The sequence below is a fragment of the Echiichthys vipera genome (genome assembly GCF_963691815.1).
Source record: "Echiichthys vipera genome assembly, chromosome: 7".
In the NCBI taxonomy this organism is placed as follows: Eukaryota; Metazoa; Chordata; class Actinopteri; order Perciformes; family Trachinidae; genus Echiichthys; species Echiichthys vipera.
In genome coordinates this window covers 4202850-4212230 of record NC_139832.1, presented here as the reverse complement: position 1 = coordinate 4212230, position 9381 = coordinate 4202850, and positions in this window count along the sequence as shown.

Here is a 9381-nt window from a genome sequence, read left to right as displayed (position 1 = left end):
ATTTTTTGGCATACACAAGAGTTGATGCGCTACTGTTTACCGGTGGATTACAGCCATGTCGATTCTTTAAAGTCAACTTCTGACCAAACTGTGCTGTTAGCCTGTTTATTCACTCCAAATCAGTTTATGAAAACAGGCCTAATTAACCCAGTCGCTGACATTGTACATTTCTGCAAACAACAGATAATGTTGAACATCAACATTTCTGAACTGCTGCTGCCCGTCATCATTGACACTTCTGATGCTCCACTGTTGCAGTTTGAAACCTGTTTGATGTTGTGAACTCAAATAAAACTATTAATGTTACTTAGGTTTAGGCTTTTAAATGGAATGGTTAGGTTTGGATATCAGGGTTAGGGTTCCTACACAGCCTATAGCACCAAACTACGCCGTTAACCCAGTTCATTCACTGCGGACCAGTTGATGGAAATGTGCCCAATATCGCATTTCTTTTTTGGTGAAATTTCAAAAGTTTGCTTAAATTCTGCTTCACGATTGAATGGAAACACAGCTAAAGCAAAAACTGAAGCTGTTAGCCGTTAGCTGTTAGCCGTTCAGTGGTATGAAACCAGGATATCGTGTCGTCTTAGCTGATAATAGGGTCAGTTGTCGGGTGGCTAACACTAACGCTGACTCATTTTAGAGTTAAAACCCCTTGAGTGAAGTCTCAAATCTATTTTTGTATCTTTATCTTCTGTCTAATTCTTAATAACCAAATGACATTGAAAGCCAAACCTGTGATAATAAACAGCTCCGACGTGGCTTGTCCTTTCACTGCCATTGCTGAAGGCTTTGGCAATGCCGCATACGAGAGGTCTAATTACTTTCTCAGCCGGCCCCTGCCACAATGCTGCACTTGTTATGCTACTGTCCCATCCACACAATCAGATTTCTCACAAAGGGAGCTAATCTCATTCCTTCATAAGCCATTATCTTGATCGGACTGGCTTTTTTTACGCAATTTGCAACAGCGTCCAGATGAGAGAGGATGACTTTCCTTTAGCAGGAGTGAAGACGTTCATCAGCATCATACGGAGAACTTTCAAACTGTCAGCCAACCCCTCCACCAACTCGAAATTGGAGTTAAATTGAAGAGGCGTCCGGCTGGAGAAAGGCCAAGACATCCAGCATCGCTTGCAGCGGCAGATGTCGATGAAGGTTTTTAATGGAGTTGAATTAATTCACGCAGGGTGTAATTTGTCCTGTGGATGTGGGAGGCTTACTAAGCCTGGACTTTTTCAGGGTCACAAGAGTCGTTATATTGATAGGCATCTGCTGAGGCGGTCCGCTAATTTGCAAAAACTGACAGATCTGCTCTGATGTTGAGATAATGATAAATTGCAATCCTCCGATGTGAGGCACGTCTTCTCACATATGTTTGACCAAGAGTCTGGTAATGGAAAGCATTAAAGTGCTCAATAAGTAAATAACTACTTATGTACTCTTCTAGTTCATTTTCCAAACGTAAATTGCTCCAGTTATTGGAAGTACATGCTAACATGTGTTCAGTATCTGTTTACATACATTTGAGATATATTCCTATAAAGAGTGTGATATAAATTTTGGTTGATTTTAACAAACAAACATTATTAACTTAGATATACCCGCCTGTTAATCAGACTAAATTGCCATTTCATAGCCACTTTCAAACAAACAATTCATCTGGGATGTCCTCTTGAAGTGAATTTCAACATGGATACTTTAGTAGGTAACTAGAAGCAGCTAATTTAAAAAGTTTGTCCATAAAATTAACAAAATATGGCATCCAAAGAGTTGCTATTTCTGTCCGTTGATTTACAACAACCTGCTCAGCTGTGTCTATCTCAGGGGGGCAATTTATCAGTGGCTGTTTTGCCAGCTTTAGATGTCCCTGTTCTTAATGCCAGCTACAAAGCTCTGACAGGCAGGAGCTGGTCTGTGTGTTTATAGATCTGTCAATCAATTTGAGAGTGAGAGCAGGTTCCAATCTTGTTTTTTCCGAATGCTGGTGGTGAAGGTAACCTTTGTTGTTGTTGTTGTTTACATCTGCCTCAGGGGTTGTGCCTACACGACTATAGATGGCATCACTAAAAGCTAAAATCCTCACGTCAGAACAGCCATTTACCTGGTAGATTTGTTTTAGAATTAGAGAAGCTGCTGACCAATCAGGGTTCAGATTTAGGACAGTGAGACATTCATTCATTCATCTTCAACCGCTTGTCCCTGTCAGGGTCACGGGGGGTTGGAGCCGATCCCAGCTGACATCGGGCGTGAGGCGGGGTACACCCTGGACAGGACGCCAGTCTATTGCGGGGCACATAGAGACGAACAAAGACAGACAACCATTCACACCTACGGGCAATTTAGAGTCATCAAGTAACCGAACACGTGCATGTCTTTTGGATTGTGGGAGGAAACCGGAGAACCCGCAGAAAACCCACGCAGACACAGGGAGAACATGCAAACTCCACACAGAAGGGCCCCAGCCGGGATGCGAACCTGGAGCCTTCTCGCTGTGAGGCGACAGTGCTATGATTAATTAATTTTACCATTAACTATTTGGCTTCATCTGCATTCATTAGCAAACCTGTAAACGTGGTTATTTCTGGGCACAAACCTTTCATCTACATGGTCATTTTAACCGTTTTCGCCCAATACCGTCACATTAAAGTGTCTGCAGCTCCATTAAAGACGCTGAAAGCTCTGGGTCTGTGTAAAGTCACTGTAGTTCATCTTGACAATGTAACTAGACTGAAATAGCCTGAGGCCTCATACTGTCACTTTACAGTAGACAATCTGAGCACATTACATGGCAGAACGTGATTAAAATGAACCAGTTGTATAAAACACTGGAACAGGAATACGTCACTGTCTAATCAAATTAAGGTCAGGGCCAAATATGTGTATTGTGACTGGGTACTATTTAGGCAGAATACAGGGGGATGTTTCAGATTTATTTTGGTGGAGAAAAATCAAAATAGCTTATTCTTGGAAGATATACAGTTCCCAAAGTCTGGATTAGTGTTGTACTGTACTGCCACCTGCTGGTATATACCCCACATGTGTAACACGAGGAAGAGAAAGGAGAAGTAGTTATGTTGGGAGGGAGAAGTTGAACTTTTATTAAAGTAATATTTCACCACATGGCAGGATATTTTCTCTGTGAACCACATACACACATCTTCATAGGTATTCAAGAGACCTCCAGTATCTGCTGCCATGGGGATCGGTTGTCCCCACTGTGATTCAGTGCTTTTATTCTGGAGGCCTATTGTTGGCTTTAATCTGAAGGTCAGAAAAGGCTAAATTAATTTATGAAAAGTAACTCCCTGGACTGACAATGAAACTGCATTATCTATGTCTGCTTTTGCCAGGTTTCATTGCTTTAAGGTGAGTTTTTTTTTTTTTAGATTTTCAAGTATTCAAAGACTTTTTGACTTTTTAAAAATATAATAAATGACTTTGGGCGGTTAACTGTGAGCTCCAAAAGCTGTGAATGTTCTCATTTGTCCAGGTCGTCGTTATCCTCAAAGCAATTACAGTGGACTTGGTTATTTGTCTAGGAAGACGTTTCATCCAAGAGGCTTCATCAGTTCATGTACGCATCTGACCAGGCTGGGACTGGTCCAACGAACTGGTGTGAGATCCAGGTATTTAACCTCTCCAATTTACAATGCTGCCCTTTCATCCCTTCCCAGGAGATTCAACAATCTAACCTTAAAGAACAACTGTTCACAAATGGCCTCCTGTGACCCCCACGACTGTCGTTAAGACTCAATAGAGCACTAACGAAGTCGAAACCGACTGCCACTCTAACAACGGGCGTTGGCACTTGGATCACAAAAGGTTTCAGTGACATCATCGGCCTTGTGAGAGGTTAAATACCTGGATCTCACACCAGTTAGTTGGACCAGTCCCAGCCTGGTCCTGGTCCTGGTCAGATGCGTACATGTACTGATGAAGCCTCTTGGATGAGAGGTGAAACGTCTTCCTAGACAAATAACCAGTCCAGATGCTTTTGACTGAAATTGCTTTGAGGATGTGAGCTCTAAAGGAAAATCTTTGAACAAATAATCATTGCCATTACTTCTTCGGACCTTTCTTTGCTGCATGATGTTAGGTGGGCGTATAGAGATGTATCGGATGGTCTCCCTTTATGAATGGAAGCGACTGAAAACCTGCAGAAAGGTTTTTGGACTGATGGCCTTGCATTAACCACAACTAGATTTACTCAACAAACAGGGTTCCTTTGTCTCTGATTGGATGAGCATGAGAAGAGTTAGTCAAAAGGGTTCAATCGTTCAACACATCCTCAATCAAAGGCCACAGAAAGACACCATGCAGCTACAGATTACAATGACCTTTTCCCTGAATTTGAAATCCACATTAAAGGACGGATTATTTCCTGGTGTTTACTTTGGTTCAGGTCGATGCAGGAAGTTGCTCAATAACAAAAGGTAGAATTTAAAAAAATAGAGAATGTGTAGATTTTTTTTTTTTTTTTATCTTGCCACAGAAGATGGACAATGCCAACGCTACTCTATCGTACTGTTACCTTTGAGGATGGACCAAAAGAAACAGAGTTCTGCTTTTCTGCTGTTATTTAAGGAGATTTAATCTTCACTTGCTTTCTTCTGATTCGGTTGGCGTGCCTGTTTTGTTCTTTCAATAAGCTCTTCTTCTGCCTGAAGGGGTATTTGTGTTTCTGTGACACTTTGCAGTCGTTCCCACCATGACTCAGGCCATCAGAACAGTTAAACAACACTGCCATCCGCTGCCTGTGACGAGCACATACATGTTGGTGGACATGGAAAGGTTTAATGAAGGAGGCTGGCTGTTTGTGTTACCTTTATTTCTGCAAAGCATTTTAGTGTTTAGTGTCTCACTCAAAGACACCTTAGCAGTAATAGCTGATGGGAAATTTAAACAGGCAGCTTTGAAGTTTAGCTTTTGCGACCTGAGTGGGTAAATATCTACCTTAAGTGAATCAAAGTCTACAACCTTAAGGGTTACATATAATGTTATTATATCAGTATAATTCAAGTATGGGGTCCTGAAGACTGCATTAAATGAGATACCATATATGTTTCATGTGTAGTTTATGCACACTTGAATTTTTATTTGTGTAAGTATGTCCAGTTTTTGCTGTGTCGACACTTGCAGACCTGAATATTGCTTATTATCATGTGTCTGAATGGACCTTTGCCACTCTATCATGCTTTATCGTTTAAGGTCACTATGTTTAATATTCACATCAAAACAGAATTGATTAATTTGACATTAATTTGTCCCTCGAAAGCTCCTTAATCTTTTCATATGAAAGGGGTGATTTACTTCAAATCCAATGGCATCTGGCAGCGCTGTTAGATTAAGTTTTATCTGCCGATGCTTTAAATCATCCGTCTGGGAGATTTCACCCCAGCACAGCGGAGGTGAATGTAATGTTCTTTTGTGAATTGAAAAATTACGGTTGGCGTTTTCATTGTAACCTTTTTCTAAACCAAAGAAATAGTCTCACTGAAATCAGTTCAAAGTGAGGTCTGTGGATTATTCACAGTAACTGTAACACTAACACTTTTTCTGGGGACGGGAAACCTCAGTGGGCTCCTCCAAAGCTGCCGGCACGACTTGATTGCACTGAGAAGATGTCATATGGGATTACTGACCCTATGAGATGAATGTGTGATATTAACTTTAGTGGGTAACAAAACTGACTTTGATCCTTTAAAACACAGAGCAAAGCCCTTAATGTCCCTTCACTGCAGCTTCTCTCTGTTCTTGTGTTACAGTTAAGGGGTTTCACCACTTCATTTAAAGAATACCCAAATACAAACAGAGGAAAGCCGAGGTAATCTCTGATTCAAGGGGATCCGATCTTATTTCCAGGGGTCTGTGCACACATTAAAAGATTTTCAAATGTGGGTTTTCTCCAGGTTCTCCGGCCCCCTCCAACAGTCCAAAGACATGCACGTGTTAGCTTAATTGATGACTTTAAAATTGCCCGTAGGTGTGAATGGTTGTCTGTCTCTGTTCGTCTCTATGTGCCCCGCGATAGACTGGCGTCCTGTCCAGGGTGGACCCCGCCTCACGCCCGATGTCAGCTGGGATCGGCTCCAGCGCCACGCGACCCCGACAGGGACAAGCGGTGGAAGATGAATGAATGAGATACAACTATTCTGATTCAGTATTATGTTAACACCTAGAGATTCACAAACTCTACATCTACACCTGGCTTTGGAGGCCCGATCACAGAGAGAAATCCAGTTTTTGTGCCCGTCTGATTCATCACTTGGCCCATCTCGGTAAGTGTTACTGCAGCTTTATAGGTAAAACAAAATACGTTTTTCCTGTGACACGAATCAGCTTGTAAGATGAGTGGGCTTCAGGGAGAGATAACCAAACACCAATACAATCACAGAAGATGTAGTGTTTTAATTAAACACAGTAAATCGTCTGCTGAGGGAAAAGTGTTTTCCATAAAAACTCAAATCCAACCATTCGAGCTCATCTGCGAAGTGTTGAAGGCGCATGTGTGAATTCAAGTAAAACTGAACATGGAGCAAAAGAGTGTTTCTTTGTGTGCTGCGCTTCATCCAGGCTCCTCGGCTGTCAGGGTTAAGAGCCGAGTTTCAAAGAAGCACTTTGATTTGGAGATGAAACTGACATTTATTGAGGCCAAGACTCTCGTTCCCCATACTCAAAGTCTGTTTTATCTGCTGGAATCAACGTGCCTGGTGGCCCCTTTGAAAAATGTTCAACACAGCACATACTAATAAGAGCACACACTGACCCAATGCCTACTGTACCGTGTTGGTACTAAAATGTGCCATTAACGTCCAGAAAGTCTGGCAGCATCTCATTTTAATGAGGAATTTGTCTGCTCTTAAATAATCACTGTCATAAAGAAATACTGTAGAAGAGTCAGCAATGTAAAAAATAAAACAATAGTTAAAGGCTACCAAACATCCGCAGTCATAATCTTATTATACTGAAATACAAAAAAGAGCCTAACCTAAGGGCTTCAACAAAGACTGCATCCCTGTGTATTTCAGACCCAGCAACACACTCAGACAGACAGAGACTAGTACAAGGACAGAACACCACACACCCACAAAAGCAATCTGGTCCAACACAGGAGAGCTAACTCCTCAGGCCTGGACTCTGCTGTCCTCCTACATCTCAAGGAGAAAAGCCCACTCCTTTGATGACAACAAAGTCCACATCCTGGACAGAGAGGACAGATGGTTTGAAAGAGGACTAAAAGAAGCATCTATGCAAAAGTAGAGAAACCATCGCTAAAGAGAGGAGGAGGTCTGAGACACCACTTATCTCCAATTTACAATGCTGCCCTTTAATCCCTTTAGGAGATTCAACAATCTAACCCCAAAGAACACATGTTCACACATGGCCTCCTGTGACCCCAACGACTGTCGTTCAGACCCAATAGAGCACTAACCAAGTCCAGACCTACTTGCACCAACGACTGTCACTCTAACGACGGTCATTGGTGGAGCACAAAGGGTCCCAGTGACATCATCGGCCATCAGTTAAATACCTGGATCTCCACACCAGTTAGTTGGACCAGTCCCAGTCCCAGCCTGGTCCTGGTCCTGGTCCAGTCCCAGCCTGGTCCTGGTCCTGGTCCAGTCCCAGCCTGGTCAGATGCGTACATGAACTGATGAAGCCTCTTGGATGAGAGTTGAAACGTCTTCCTAGACAAATAACCAAGTCCAGTTGCTTTTGACTGAAATTGCTTTGGGGTTATAACCAAAGGGCATTTCTAAATCATTTTAAAAGGGAGATATATGCATGCATATTAATTCCAACTGATTCTGAATGGCAGGCAACAAATAACAATTTATTAATTGTCTTTTAATTTATTATCTATCAAATAGTGAGTTAAAACAATGGTGACGGATCAAATGACCAACTAATGAAAGCTCTTGTTGCCTTTTTTGCCAAGTATTACAATATCCATGTTTGTTCCCTCCCTAGTGACGCTGCTGACAGTGGTTGGTCTGTCGGCCCAGATCGTCACCAACGGTCATGCTGCGTTCACATGTGATGGGAACTTCTACTGCCCTTATTACAAGCCTGACTCAGAAGTTGGAAGTTTCTATTCTAACTTCCAACTTCTGAGTCAGGCTTGTAATAAGGGCAGTAATGTAAAAGGCACATGTGTGTGTCTATGTATTTAAGAGAGTAACATTGAGGGGACGGACTGGAAGTAGAGAGGTGAATTTGTTTCAATAAAGTTTACAAAAGAAAAAAGAGTCAACACACACAGGTCCCCAGGACAGGCGCTCTCATCATATGCCACCATGGGCTTAGTAGCCAAGCGCAGTACTACAGAACTCGCCTGTGTAAGTGGCGGTCCTCTGCCCCGAAGCATATTTGCCCATTTACTCCTGTGGATTCAAGGCCGGGAAGAGGAGATCTCCACCGACAATATTTTTAGATAGATCGAAAGGTTCATAATTATCTTCAGACCCTCTACTAAAAAAATGTATGTATTCATAATTTTAGCCCCTACCAAAATGATGTTATGGGCATGAAAAGGAGGGTGCGCGGCTTAAAAGAGCTGCAGTGAAACACATCCAGCAGCTTAGTTCCTGTCTCCATAAAGGTCCAGTTCAAGGCACAGGCAGCGATGTCTTTTCTATAGTTTATCTCATGGACACAGTAAAAGACTCGCTCGTGCTCGTCGCTCCAGCATGGACGTCGGGAACACAATGATTTCTGCATCCGGCAAGTCCTCCCGCATTCACGAGAAGCAAAAAATGTCTGTGTCCTTAGGGGAGCCTGCGTCACTGACCAGCTTTCCATAGGAATGAATGGGACGCCATTGTTGGTCCGTAGTCCAGTCTTTTTTTCTATGTCCATGGACACACACAGTGACCGTGAACGTGACAAGATGGAGGCTCTTAAAGAACAGGCTCGCCTGCATTGCACCTTACCGCCACAGAGGCCGCTAGAAACAACGTATCTCAAATCTTATGGAGTACAACTTTAAATATGTCTGGTTTTATTTTACATTTCTCTTATTGTCCTACATGAAAAAAGCTCAGCAAATACCTCGAAACAGCTGGTTATTTTTAGCAAACTTTTATGAATTTAGTGCATTTGTTGAGGGCTAAATTCAGCAGCAGATTGACACACATTTGGTGTTCTTGTGAATATTTGGTGTATGTGGTATATACCTCGCTGGCCTCAATATTTGCTCCAGCCCTGTGTGTAAGCATGAAGTGGCTCAGAGTTGAGGTTAAGAGAGCTAGAGACATGAAAGAAAAGATGGGTCACATCACACTGGTTTTGTATCATGAATCCTTTAATATCATATCCTGAAACAAAATAGATAAAATAGTGTGAAGTGAAGAAATACAGTAAATAAATATAGTTTCT